Source organism: Phoca vitulina, unplaced genomic scaffold, assembly GCF_004348235.1.
Source record: "Phoca vitulina isolate PV1807 unplaced genomic scaffold, GSC_HSeal_1.0 scaffold88, whole genome shotgun sequence".
Taxonomy (NCBI): domain Eukaryota; kingdom Metazoa; phylum Chordata; class Mammalia; order Carnivora; family Phocidae; genus Phoca; species Phoca vitulina.
Genome location: NW_022589791.1, coordinates 1011534 through 1026586, shown reverse-complemented (window position 1 = coordinate 1026586; position 15053 = coordinate 1011534). Strand labels below are relative to the sequence as shown.

General features: G+C 39.9%; 1 protein-coding gene across 1 annotated transcript in view; it reads left to right on the top strand.

The window, feature by feature from the left end:
• Positions 1-4284: 4284 nt before the first annotated feature.
• Positions 4285-15053, top strand: part of LOC116626515 — a 34462-nt gene continuing 23693 nt past the window's right edge. Inside the window, exons 1-2 of the mRNA XM_032395869.1 lie at positions 4285-4328; positions 4844-4966. The gene's annotated coding sequence lies outside the window, so the exon portion shown is untranslated. The remainder of the gene's footprint in view (positions 4329-4843; positions 4967-15053) is intronic.

Here is a 15053-nt window from a genome sequence, read left to right as displayed (position 1 = left end):
AGACTAATGGTTTCTTGGCTGCTAACACAACATTCATTCTGCAGCCTGTGGATCAAGGAATAATTTTGACTTTAAAGTCTTATTATTTATGAAATGCATTTTGTAAGACTATGGCTGACATACATGGCGAGTCCTCCGATGGATGTGAGCAAAGTCAATTGAAACCCTCCTGGAAAGGATTCACCAGTCTAGATGCCATTGAGAACATTTATGATTCCTGAGGAGAAGTCAGAACGTCAACAGTATCAGGAGTTTGGAAGAAGCTGATTCCAACCCTCATGGATGACTGTGAGGGGTTCAAGACTTCAGAGGAAGTCCCTGCAGATGTGGTGGAAACAACACAGAACTAGAATTAGAAGTAGAGCCTGCAGATGACTGAATTGCTGCCATCTTGTCATAACTTGGACAGATAAGGAATTGTTCCTTATGGACAAGCAAAGAAAGTGTTTTCTTGCAAAGGGATCTACTCCTGGTCAAGATGTCGTGAGGACTGTTGAAATGACAACAGAGGATTCAGAATGTTACATAAATTTAGTTGATAAAGCAGCAGCAAGGTCTGAAAGAATTGACTCCAATTTTGAAAAGAAGTTCTACTGTGGGTAAAATGCTATCAAACAGCATTGCATGCTACAGAGAAATTATTTGTGAAAGGAAGAGTACATTGATGTGGTAAACTTCACTGTCTTATTTTAGGACTGCCACAGTCACCCGAGCCTTCAGCTAGCCACCATGTCAGTCAGCAGCCTTCAACCTCCAGGCAAGACCCTCTACTGGCAGAAAGATGATGACTCGCTGAAAGCTCAGAAGATGGTTAGCATTTTTTAGCAATGAAGTATTTTTTAAAATTTTATTTATTTATTTATTTGAGAGAGAGAGAGAGCACAAGTTGGGGAAGGGGCAGAGGGAGAGGGAGAAGCAGACTCCCCACTGAGCAGGGAGCCCAACCTGGGGCTCGATCCCAGGACCCTGCGATCATGACCTAAGCCAAAGGCAGAGGCTTAACCGACTGAACCACCGAGGTGCCCCAGCAATAAACTATTTTTAAATTAAGGTATATACATTTTTTTCCTAGACATAATGGTAGTGCACACTTAATAGACTGCTGTAGCGTGTAAACATATGCACTGGGCAACCAAAAAATTCCTTTGACTTGCTTTAGTGCAATATTCCCTTTATTGTGCTGGTCTGGAACCAAACCCGCAATACCTCTGAGATACATCTGCCCAGATGACACATCGATAGTAGAGGGTCCACACACAAGGGCTGGCTTAGCTGTGATGGTAGGCATTTTGCATTATCTTTAATAATATGCCTCAGAACACACAGCTAGTTAAAAGTGAGGAAATAGAATTTGAATCCAGGAGTGCTGGGCTTCGAAATCTTCATATCACATTGGGGAGTTTAGGTATTTATGATTCACTATGAGTGATAAGCAAAAGGCAATGTGGCCTGAGCAAATTCACAATGTTTTTTTTTCCTGCAAACTGAACAAACGAAGCTAAATATCAGGATTTAGAAGATAACACCATAGAACTTTCTGTGGTTGAATTGACAGACAGACAGTTCCTACCAAGTACTGCTTCCCTGCATTATCAAAACGGGAACTCCACAAAGCTGTGGTCACTGGCAGTGGCAGCGCTGGTGGACAGAGAAGACAATGGGACTGAGAACTTGCACTCCCCTCTTCTTCTCTTCAGTACCCGAAGCTTTTTACAAAAAAAAAGGGAGCCAACTTCTGGGGGACTTCAGTAAAGCCATCCCAAGGTCACCCATCCCAAAGGCCTGTCTGTGACCTGCCAGGAAATCTGCCAAAGTACATTTGTGGAGAAGTATTCTGTGACTCTCCACTGATTCTCCCTCCAATTCAGCTAAAACAAAATCTTAGGTTTAGCTGCTAGCTTTTCAGATTTTTCTTTGATGAGCTTAAGCCAAAGGGACTGCTCTTGACCAACAACTTGCAGCAACATAATAACTGGTTACTGAGATCCTGAAAAGTCCATATAGCCCCTAAATTATAGTCTGCTTTGAAAATGAATAGCTGTATTAGATAAATATACAAAGGCTAAGGGTAGTATGCTTCTAGATTTTTGTCTCCAACTCTAAGATTGTGATATAGTCAAAAGTAGGAAGTGATAGGTAGAAAAGAACAGATTGTGATAAAATCTTCCCACTCTATCTTTTCTGAGAAGAGTGTCCCCCCCCACGTTTTAAAAGATTTTATTTATTTATTAGAGAGAGAGAGAGAGAGAGATCACAAGCAGGGGGGAGGGGTAGAGGGAGAAGCAGAGTCCCTGCTGAGCAGGGAGCCTGATGGGGGACTCGATCCCAGGACTCTGGGAACATGACCTGAGACAGAGGCAGATGCTTAACCGATTGAGCCACCCATGCTCCCTCTTTTCCCTTTCTTTAGGGGTGACCCTGTTAACTCCCTTTCCATATTAACAGTGTGTCTCAACTGTTTGCTCTATTTTGTAAGTCAATTTTTTTCTGTAGAAATAGCAAGCATGGAAACTTTTAAAAAAGAATGACTGTGTCAGGACTAAGATTTGAGAAAGAGTAAAAATAGATCAGTTTAGGCTTCACTAGAGAGTATGTTTTAAAATACATATATAGTATGTCCTTACGTTACAGAACAGCAAAAATCTAAGTTTCTATATTTGGAAGATTTTTGATAAAAATTTTGGCATTTATTAGGAATAATCACATTTTTGAAAAGGAAAGCTGAGTCTTTGCAAATTCTGTTTGAAAACTAACATAGACTTGGAAATATATCCTGGTAGTGGACATATGATAAAGTTTAACCAGAGGACAATGGTTTGTAAGAAAATCGAGATATGAGCCTTGTGTTACTGAGATGGGCTGGTTCAAGTTTAGAAGAAGAATGGAAATACATTAAGCTTGCAGAGAAACCATGCTTTCTGAGTGGGCGTGAGCGCTTTAAAGCCCGAACATCTTAGGGGAGATAAGCCCAGCTCTATATTCCCAGAGAAAGGGAACCAGAGTTAAGAATATTTTGTAAGAATCAGTGTTAAACTAGGTAGGGGTTTATTTGGCTATCAAGAGTGCATTTTTCACTTGTACTGGGAGGCCAGACTTAGGGCTCAGATAGAAAGGAATGTGCTTCCCTAGTACCCAAGGGAACTGAGAAAAAGAAATTTAGCAGCTGCTTCAAATCTTCTTAGTAGCAGTCAGGGTATATATCTAAACTAACCAAATAAATAAATGACTCTGGTCTTGGACTGGCAGTGGAAATAAGTGAACTAGGAGGGAAACTGGAAACAATTTGAAAGACAGCTCTCTATAGGACCATGAGTTAAATGGTTTTAAGCAACACATAATGCTTATTTGCTTCCTTTGTACATAATTTGTACCTAAAGATTTGCCTGGACTAGATAACTAGTTTACACACTCTAAATGGGTAACAGTGAAATGGATCTGGAGTCAAAGAGCACACAGGACATGATCCCAACGACCTCCCAGGGGCAGAGTGTGAGCCCCTCACCTGACTATCTGGGTCCTCAGTAAAGGTTTAGTAAATGTATGAATGAACCTCACTCCACTCTGGAACCTACTCTTTTGCACATTTCCTGCACATTTCCCCCCTATTCCTTTCTCAGTTTGGTAGCCACTCCAATATATTGTTGACAGCAAAACATGGCCATCAGTTTTTTCTATTATAAGTGTATACCCCTTTGCCACACTTCTCCCTTCAGCAGACAGTCTATTTCACCCTCCTTAAATCTGGACTTGACCATGTGACTTGCTTTAGCCAATGGGACATTAGCAAATAGGATGCAAGCAAAGGCTTGAAAAGCACTTACGCATAAAGGCTTCTCCTCTCTCAGGGACTCTGCCCACTCCCACTCAGAAAAAGTCCAGGTTAGTCTCCTAGAGGGTGAAAGAGCCCACAAAGAGAGGACCCAGACATCCCAGCCAATCCAGCCTCTTCAGATGACATAGGGTGAGCTGAGTCCAGCTAACCCTGCAGGGAGCAAGACAGACCCAAATTGCTTACCCACATAACTGTGAGCAAATAATGAAACTCTGCTATAAGGCACTACATTTGGGGGATGATTTGTTGCATAGCAAAACCTAACACCAGTACCAAAGAGTATATACCAATTACTATCTTTCTTTCTTTCTTTTTTTAAAAGATTTTATTTTTTTATTTATTTGACAGAGTGAAAGCACAAGTAGAGAGAAGCAGCAGAGGGAGAGAGAGAAGCAGGCTCCCCGCCGAGCAGGGAGCCCAATGTGGGGCTCGATCCCAGGACCCTGAGATCATGACGTGAGCCAAAGGCAGTTGCTTAACCGATTGAGCCACCCAGGTGCCCACCAATTACTATCTTTCAAATAGAAAAATGTTACAAGTCTTTAGCAAACATGATATGGGGATTCCTTTTTTTTCTTGAAGACAAAAATAAATTTAGTATTTCTTTCTTTTTATACTAATTAATTTTACATTTTAAAGAATAATACAATTTAAAGCAAGAGTTAAACTATAACACCTAGCTACAATTGATATACTGAATTAAGTAATTTGAATATCCTCAATAATCAAATCTCTCATTTCTTAGTCATACATCTAATACCCTCTTTTATTGATTTATGCAAATTAACCTTACTTATTTTACCATTCCACATCTAAAAAGTTAAACACCTATAGTCTTTCAAATCTGATTCTTTTAATTTCTGCTAACTCTCATTCATGATAGCCTGTTTTCCTCACGTGTTTTATATTTTCTGACTGTGAGTTGTGTTATAAATTTATCTCTGATAATTCTCTGAAGTCTGGGTTTTAAGTTGGATTTCTGCGGAGTGGATTTACATTTGTTTCTTCCAGGTACCCAGGGACACGTAGGTAGCATGAATTTGTGCTTCAAGCTGTAAGAGGACCTGCCTATTGCAAGAAACTCAGGAAAATTTCCTACCTACCAGCCTCCAGCCGTAGCCAAGGCCAAAAGAGGTAAGTCCTAGTACTATCTTAGCTGAGGGGTAAGGTTGCCAGCTTAGCAAATAAAAATATAGGAGAGCAGTTAAATTTGAATTTCAGAAAATAAGACATATTTTTTTAGTGTAAGAACAATTGACCCTTGAACAACATGGGTTTGAACTGTGCAGGTCCACTTAGACATGGAAGATTATTTTCAATAAATACAGGACAGTCCTGTAAATGTATTTTCTCTTCCTTATGACTTTCTTAGTAACATTTTCTTTTCTCTGGCTTGCTTTATTATAAGAATACAGTATATCATATATGTAGCATGGAAAATATGTGTTAACTGACTATCTATGTTATGTTTCTGTTATCAGTAAGGCTTCCGGTCAAGAGTAGGCTAATAGAAATTAGGCTTTGATAAATTTTTGACTACATGTGGGGCTGGCATCCCTAACACGCACAAGTGTTTAAGGGTCAACTATATATCCTTTTTCTAGAGATGGATCATTTTGCAGTTCATCCACCATGGGGTCTCCTTTGAGGGTTTTCACTTTACGCGGGGTCTCTGACCTTACACTGTAGCTGTTGCACTCCTCCAGTCTACAGAAATCAGCAAATGCTTTCAAGACAGATTTAGCGTGAGCTTGCTTCCTTGCTTGCTTTCCTTCCTTCTTTTTTTTCTTCCTTCCTTCTTTCCTCCTGAGGATTGCCCTTACTTTCCAATTGAGGTTCGCTCTGAATAACAGAAGGGGAAAATTTACTTGAGCCATTAAATACTTGCATTTCGGTATTGCCTGAGCTTTATGTGTTGAGTAGTGCCTAAGGACTTTGTTTAAAGTCCACAATTAGCACAAAGCGAGACTGTATGTCCTCTTTCTCTTGCCAGTTTGGAGCAGCTCATACCTAGGAAAAGGATGAATTCTTAAAAGTATATCCAAATTCCATTCAAAGTTTTTGGAAATGAAGAAAAATACACAATTTAAATTGCACCAAGCTCCTTGTTTTTTTTTTTTTTTTTTTAAAGATTTTTTATTTATTTATTTGAGAGAGAGAGAATGAGAGAGAGCAAGCACATGAGAGGGGGAGGGTCAGAGGGAGAAGCAGACTCCCTGCCGAGCAGGGAGCCCGATGCGGGACTGGATCCAGGGACTCCAGGATCATGACCTGAGCCGAAGGCAGTCGCTTAACCAACTGAGCCACCCAGGCGCCCCAAGCTCCTTGTTTTAATGTATATGTTTCTATGTTTAAAGAATCTTCTTGGCCAGGAAGTTAAATTTAAAAGCATTTCAATTTTTCAGTTAAGAAAATATGCATATGAGAAAATGCAGGTGGTTTTATGAATGACAAGCTTACAAGAAGAACCCAAGAACTGAAATGTATTTCATGATGAGTACAGTAAAAATTGGAATATAAAAGTCACTGTCTTTCAGAACTTTGAAAGTACGGGTTCTATACCTTCTAACCTATTGTTTGTTTTGTTTTCTTTATATCAGAAAACTTCCAAGAGTTCTTTGTCACTCTTGTAAAATTTCAGGAGGATGTGGCTAAATGTCAGTCTTATTAAAATTTATTCTGCTTGGCACATGACGGCCCTATCAATCTCAGCTTGGAGAGATTTTCTCTATTGGATCTTTAGTTACTAACTCTATTCCTTTTTCTTTCTTTTCTCTTCCTAGAATTGCATTAGACCTCTTGGATTGATCTCACATGTCTCTTAATTGTCAGCCATATTTTCTATCTTTCACTTTTCTTACCTGTTTGGAAACTTATCTTGTCTTCTTAATCCATAAATGTGATCTAAATAAAAAGAAATTCACTTCAGATATATCCAAATTCTTGCTTAATAGTTCACATTTCTCTTGTCACAGTTAAGATACATTAACTGAAATAGACCCTAAATTATTAACATGCACTTTGTAACAATTTTCCTAAATTTTATAAAAAAGTTTACCTATCAAGAAACAATGATCCAAAGAGGCTGGATGATTGTGAATATTCATGTCATCAATAACTCATATAAAAAACAAAAGTAACCAGTGGCAGAGTAGGATTAAAATATATGGACTCTGAATTGAGTCTAAATGAGTCCACCATGGTTAAATAATCTTATCAGCCTACTCCAAAATGGAAATATCCACTTCTAACAAATACATTTTTCTATATAGCAATAGCAGTTACTGAATTTTTTAAAAAGATTTTATTTATTTATTTGACAGAAAGAGAGAGAGAGAGAGGACAAGCAGGGGGAGGGGCAGAGGGAGAAGCAGACTCCCCTCTGAGCAGGGAGCCCGATGCGGGGCTCGATCCCAGGACCCTGGGATCATGACTTGAGCCGAAGGCAGATGCTCAACGACTGAGCCACCCGGGCGTCCCGCAGTTACTAAATTTTTAAAAAGATTTTATTTCTTTATTTGAGAGAGAGAGCGCACGCAAAGCAAGAGCAGGGAGAGGGGCAGAAGGAGAGGGAGAAGCAGACTCCCTGCTGAGCTCCTCCAGGGGTTCGATGGGGGGGCTTGAAGGGGGGATTTAATGGGGGGGCGCTCGATGTAGGGCTTGACCCAGGGCTCAATTCCAGGACCCTGGGATCATGACCTGAGCCAAAGGCAGAGGCTTAAGTGACTGAGCCACCCAGGTGCCCCACAGTTATTGAATTTTTAAATGTATCTACAGTTACAAACTATTCTCATCAACCTAGTTCCAAGCGAAAATATCAGCATAAAGGGTAACTATGAACTACATAGACAAACATTGAAAACTGGAAGATACTTAGTGCAACCCCTTCATTTTAATAATGAGGAAACTGACTCACAAACATTAAATGATTTGTCTAAGATAACACAGCTAGAAACAGGGTATCTTTATCCCTATCTCATTAAAAACCAGTTCATTGTCTTAATCATCAGCATGACTGGTGGTTGGTGAGGGTGAGATGTAGCCTTGGACACAAGCCAAACTTTGAAGAGAAGATGCTCTGCACAGAGCTGCTTCTGAGTAAACCATACCACAATGACCACCTTAACACTGTAGAGCCCAGCTATTATGGACTCCAAGCCTTGGACTCGTGAAGGTGCTAAATTAGGAAATGGGACATAGCACGGTAAACTGTTACTGAAAAAGGACTTTAGGCAGTAATAGACACATATAAATAAAATCAATCTATAATGCAGCCTTACAATCTCCATACCAAAACCATTCCTATTTCTTTTTATTTATTTATCTCTCAAAGCCTCCTTCCCTTCGCTGTCTTCTTTCCCCATCAAAATCCCCTTGATAATGTTTTAATCAAATTATACCTCCATAATTAATTTTTCACATGGCAGGGTAAGGGGTAAAAGGTGTAGAGCACATAGGCAATGTAATTTCTCCTTCTTCCAGAATTCCATAGACTTAGTCTTAAGTATGTAATTTAGTAATTTTCCCTACATATTTAATTTAAGGGTAAGTCAAGAATAAAGCATTCTTTTCCTCTAAAATAATAAGATTGCTGCATTATGCACACCACGATCCATAATTTGTAAAAAACGAAACAAAACAAAAAAACCTGAAGACAACCAAAAAGCATTAAACTAACCAAACATTTATAAGACCAGAAGTGCCTCTCCCTTATGAATCTTGCTAAATAGAGGATTAAATACCTTTAAAGGAATAATCTAGAAATGCCTCTAACTATGAAATTTACCAGATAAAGGCTTATGTCCCTATAAAGCAATAAGAAAATAGCAGAACCCTAACCTCTAATACTGTTTCTTTTTCTAAGATATACTTTGTTCTAAATATGCAACCATCTTGATATAGTATTCACTTCATGCTTTGATCGTGTATGGCAGTGGCAGCCGATACATCAGTAATCTGAAGGGACTGTTCATTCTCGTCACGTTGTCAAAAAGGTAATGAAAACTGAGGATTTCTCAGTGGTATTGATGACATGTTAGTACAGCCAATCTGCAGTTATTCTGGGATCCTATTTTGATAATTGAGTCCCCACTGTGTTATTTCTTTAACAATCTCTTATACTTTTGAGTAAATTGACATTCAATTTGTTTGTGAAATGTTTATTACAGAAATTATCATCCTAAAGTATGAACACATAAAAGTGTTCATAGAAGTCTTTCTAGCTTCTTAAGGTTATGGTCTCCCAAATTCTGAACCTTAGGGGTTTGCATCTAGGGCTGCTTAGTTCCTATGTGTAAGGTCGGAAAATTCCAGCTCACACTGGAATAATTCAGATCCTCTATACATGGTGGATAATGAAAGCAAGGGCCATAGATCCTCAACCCAACATTGAATCAGGCTCTAACTGCTGGTAGGATCTGATCCTTGCACCCCAATATTTGCAGGACATTGATTCCTCATGTATACTTCTGTATCTGAGGCCTTGCCTTCTACTTTAATAAGTTAGAAACTTGGTTGCTACTCTTCTCTTTATGCTTCACTGCCCCAAACCCCTGTGAACTGGATTCTCCTCCATTTCTCCAGTTTCATCTAGGCCCGTGAATGAATTCCCCTTCTGAATGCCACTGTTCTGTGACCAAGTATCCAATAACTACTCCTAGACCTCCCTTTCCTTCTGGAACTTTTCCAACTGCCTGGCATTTGGATATGCCACCTGCCTTGCTGAGAGCAGTGTAGCAGATTCAAACTCAGATTTCATCACCTCTAAATCAAGACTGTGCTTGTCTGCACTAGATCCTACTAGATCTATCCTTACATTTTTACCATGTTCCCAAAATGAGAGATTTGGTGAAGGAGTCTCTGCAAAGGAACCCACTTAAGAACCCAGGCTTCCTAAATAGTTACCTTGCAGAGGCAAAAGCCAACTCTCTTCATCTAGTTGATGTCAGTGTTACTGAAAGCCTCAGCGTTTCTGAGGGGAGATATTCTAGCTGGCCTAGGGCATGGATGCAAAGATGGCTCACCATAAGGTGATCTTCACATTTGGCAACAAAGGCAAATTTAAAGCTTTCTTGATCCATAAATGAGTCTATAAAAATAATTAGGGGCACCTGGGTGGCTCAGTCGGTTAAGCAGCTGACGTTTTTTTTTTTTAAGAGTCTGACTCTTGATTTTGGGTCAGGTCATGATCTCAGGTCTGTGTTGGGCTCTGTGTTCAGCGGGGAGTCTGCTTGAGGATTCTCTCTCTCTTGCCCTCTGCCCCTCCCACCTGTGCCCTCTCTCTCTCTCAAATAAATAAATAAATCTTTAAAATAAATACTTAAGTGAGGCTTTGGAATAATTTAGCCACTAGATTTGGGGAGTCAACAGGCATCCAACATCTGGAATCAGTGTCTTTCTGAGGCAAAAGGAAAATAATGCACGTACTGTATTTTGAAACGAAAGCAGAACTTATTTTGCTGCAGAGCTATGGCTTAATGTTTTCAGCACTACATGGATCCCTTTTATTTAGGATGCCCTGACTATACCTCCCTGTTCAAAGCTACATGGCACTGACAGCAGAGTCCAGATGGATGATTAAGGCTGAAACTCCAAACTTGCCTTGGATCATACCAGGTAAAAGCAGAGGGCAGCTCAGCCTAAATCATGCAAATAATTGTCAGTGGCAGCCAATGGGATATGCCTCTCAGATCCTACTGCAGGAAGTATAATCAGCCTCCAGCCCTAGCTGCTGGCCACACTTCTCATGGTCTGCTCCTGGCCAGTGACTGAACATGGCAGGGATACTAAGGAGACCATTCCTGGGAGACAGGGGTGCCAATGATGAGAGAGTTTGGCTCAAGGGTTCTCTCCTAACCTTGCTGAAACTTTCTGAGAACCACAAGCAGGCTGTGGCTTTCCTCCTTCCCTCCCTCCCCACCTTCTTCCTTTTCTCCTTCCCTATCTTCTTTATGGGTCTCAGACCTGCTTCACCGTCTAATAGTTCGCCCTGTCTCCTTCTACTCCCTCCCTACTATCCCTCACAGATGTTTTCCCCAATAAGTGTCTTACATTTCCAATTCCTTCTTGGCATCTGCTTCCCAGAGAACCCGGGCTAAATCATCTTTTAACTATTTCGTTTTGCATGGATAATTTAAAACCAAGCACAGTTTCTGAATTCAGGGCCAAATATCATTCATTAAAAGGAGGGAGAACTAATAATGAAAAAAATTTGTATGTGAATTAAATCCATCAGTTAACTTTGTTGACTGAAACATAAACAAGAATATTCCAGGTCTGGATAATTTTAATAGCTTCAGCAAGGCCCTATAGATTAGAAGAACCATTGGAAGAGCCGAAAGGGAAGAGGTGGGGCCAGTTCTCCTCGTTCTCAGGGCACTGGAATGAACTCATGGGGAAAGGTGTGCAACCTAGAAACCACAGCACTGCCCCAGAGCTTGGCTGGGGATAGATAGGGCTCTGAGGGCCATGTTATCCCTTTGTTATCCATTCACTCAGCCACACAATAAAGTCCGCTGGACAGCAGCTCTACCACGAGCAGTGTGGTGGGCCCTGAAGATAACAGAGATCGGACAAGAGCTTTGCCCTCAAGGCTGATAGAAGCAGACCCTTCCCAGCCATCACTTCGTATTTTCCCTTTTGCTAGCAACACAGGTGTCCGTCAAAGGGCATATCTTGAGAATTCCTAAGTTTCCAGACCATGTCCAGGAATCTACTTGACCCTTATCTGTTATTAAAGTTTTTTTGTAAAAAATAAGTACATGGGATTTGGTTATAGTTTCCTTTATATCTCCTATTTGATTGAAATTTGTCCTATTAAAGTTAGGCAAAAGTGAAAAATGGTTTCAGAGATTTAAATTTTTTTTCCTTTTTTATCTGGAAATGATTTTAAACTTACAGAAAAGTTGAAAGAATAAGACTAGTACTAAGAACATCCATATTATTCCCTCATTGTTAGCATTTTACCACCTTTGCTTTATCATTTGATCTATGTCTTTCTAATTTTTTTCCTCAATTTTGAGGGTAAGTGACATATAGTAAGGCTTTTTATCTCTACATACATCGATGTTTATTTCCTAACAACCATGCAGTTATTAACTTCAGTAAACTTAGCACCATATAATGCCTTTGTCTAATCTAATCTGCCATTGGGACTGGTATTCCGGTGTTGTCAGTTAACTCAACAACATCCTTTGTAGAATTTTTCCTCCAGTACAGGAGTCAGGGTAGGCTCACGTTGCATTGAGTTGTCGTGCCTCTATAGTCTCCTTTAGTTGAGAACATTTCTACAGCTTTCCTTGACATTTTTGAAAAATATAGCTTCCCCACCCTTTTTTTTTTAAAGAAAAAAAGAATGTTCTTCACTTTGGGTTTGGCTAGTGTTTCCTCATGATTAGATGCAAGTATGCGTTCTTGGCCACAATACTACACAGATGATGTACCTTTCTCAGGGTAGCACCTCTGGATGCACCTGATACCCATCTGTTCTTCATTGGTAATGTTGATTTGGATCATCCCAGTTGAGGTATCCAATTTCTCCATTGTCTAAGTGCTCTTTTCTTCCCTTTTTGCAACTAATAAGCAGTTTAGGGGGAGACACTTTAAGACCAAGTGCCTCATCAAAATGCCTAGATTGAGCATCTATTGATGATTCTTGCCCAACACAGGCTTTGCTATGAGTGTCCAACTCCAGCACATCTTCACTTTGATCAGTGAGCCCTGAGCAAGGGTCCTCCTTATGCTGTTATTTGTTTCTCTGCTTATTATTGGTTATTACCTATTATGATCAGTATGGACTCACAGATTACTATTTTTCAATGGTTTAGAATATTATTAATTATTTTGGTGCTCACATTGTGTGAGATTTGGCCTATGGGTGTCCCATCAGGCTGGCTCCTGTGTCTTTGTGACATGCCATGGGTTTTTTTTTTTAATGACTGCGTTTTTCATAATAAATTCTTTTATTACTGTGAAAAAAAGTGAAAGCAGATTTAAAAAAATGCAAATTTTATCTGAAAGAATTTCAGGCTGCTTTGTTGTTGCTTGAATTGTATTGCTTGTAGTCCTTTTGGTTATAAATGTTTTTTTCCTTCAATAAATAAAATTTTCTTGAGCATACATAGTGCATTACAAGTGCAAAATTCTATTAAGGCACAAAGGAGGGGCGCCTGGGTGACTCAGTCGGTTAAGTGTCTGCCTTTGGCTCAGGTCATGATCCCAGGGCCCTGGGATCGAGCCCCGCATTGGGCTCCCTGATCGGTGGAGAGTCTGCTTCTCCCTCTCCCTCTGCCTGCCACTCTGCCTACTTGTGCTCTCTATCTCCCTGTCAAATAAATAAATAAAATCTTTTTTAAAAAAAGGCACAAAGGAAAGGCAAAAGAAGTATAAACTATGGTCTTCCTTACATTAAGGAATTGATAATATAGCTTTACACAAGATCTCTGAGGGCTCTTTGAATGTTGAATAACAAATCAAGGCAAAGCACATACAAAGATAGTCAGAAGTAAAACCTCTTACTTCTTTTTTTATTTGAAATTAATTAACATATAGTGTATCATTAGTTTCAGAGATAGAGGTAAGTGATTCATCAGTTGCATACAACGCCCAGTGCTCATTACATGAAGTGCCCTCCTTAATGCCCATCACCCAGTTACCCCATCTCCCCACCCCTCACCCCTCCAACAATCCTCAGTTTGTTTCCTATAGTAAGAATCTCTTATGGTTTGCCTCCCTCTCTGTTTTCATCTTATTTTATTTTTCCTTCCCTTCCCCTATGTTTTATTTTGTTTTGTTTCTTAAATTTCACATATGAGTGAAATCATGTGATATTTGTCTTTTTCTGATTGACTTATTTTGCTTAGCATAATACCCTCTAGGTCCATCCACGTTGTTGCAAATGGCAAGATTTCATCCTTTTTGATGGCTCAGTAATATTCCACTATAGATAGATACCACATCCTCTTTATCCATTCATCTGTCGATGGACATCTGTGCTCTTTCCATAGTTCGGCTATTGTGGACATTGCTGCTATAAACATTGGGGTGCAAGTGCCCCTTCAGATCACTATGTTTGTATCCTTTGGATATATACCTAGTAGGGCAATTGCTGGGTCGTAGGGTAGCTCTATTTTCAACTTTTTGAGGAACCTCCATACTGTTTTCCAGAGTGGCTGAACCAGTTTGCATTCCCACCAAGAATGTAGGAAGGTTCCCCTTTCTCTGCATCCTTACCAACATCTATTGTTTCCTGAGTTGTTAATTTTAGCCATTCTGACTGGTGTGAGGTGGTATCTCATTGTGAAAACCTCCTACTTCTAATGAGTTGCGAGGGAAACCAAATCAATTTGACTTGGTGCCAGTCCTGCCTTCCTGAGCTCTCCCAGGGGCTGTGGACAGACAGCCTGAAACCCACACTTTCCAATCTCCCCTGCGCACAGGGAAGCATCGGAGAGGCGCTGGGGGACAGGAGATAAGCAGGGACTCTTCTACCCCAAAGCCAGTGTGAACATCTGCAGATGCAGACAGCTGACATGGGTGTTTGCCTGTGATTTTCAGTAGTACTCTGAGAATCGCCCACTGTGTGGCTGGAGGATCGAAGAGGAGCTTGTCTTGATCCATGTTCCGTGCCTTCTATCTATCATCCCTGTCTTCCTTATCCCCAGAGGTTGTTTAAGTCTCTCGTTCCCAGTGATAAACTTCATACTCAAACTACTTAGGTGGCTCCTGTTCTCCTAATAGAATGTGACTTATCAGTTTCTTATTTATTTGTCACACACGTGTACATTTACTGTGAGCCGGGCACTCTGCTTCATAAATATCAACTCGTTTGATCCTCATAATAAACCTATGAAGTAGGCACTATTATTTTTCCCTGACAGGCACAGAGTTAACTTGCCTAAGTCACAGAGCCAGTAAGTAGTGGAGGTAGGTGGTATTCCTTATAAGGACACTAATCTTATCAGATCAGAGCCTCAACCTTATGACCTCATTTCATCTTTTTTCCTTCTAGTTTTATTGAGATATAATTGACACACAGCCATATAGAAGTTTAAGGTGTATAGCATAAGGACTCAACTTACATATACTGTCAAATGATCACCACAATAAATTTAGTTAATATTCATCATCTTGTATAGATGAAAGAAGGAAAGAAAGAAAGAAAGAAAGAAGATAGAAGAAAGAAAGAAAGAAAGAAAGAAAGAAAGAAAGAAAGAAAGAAAGA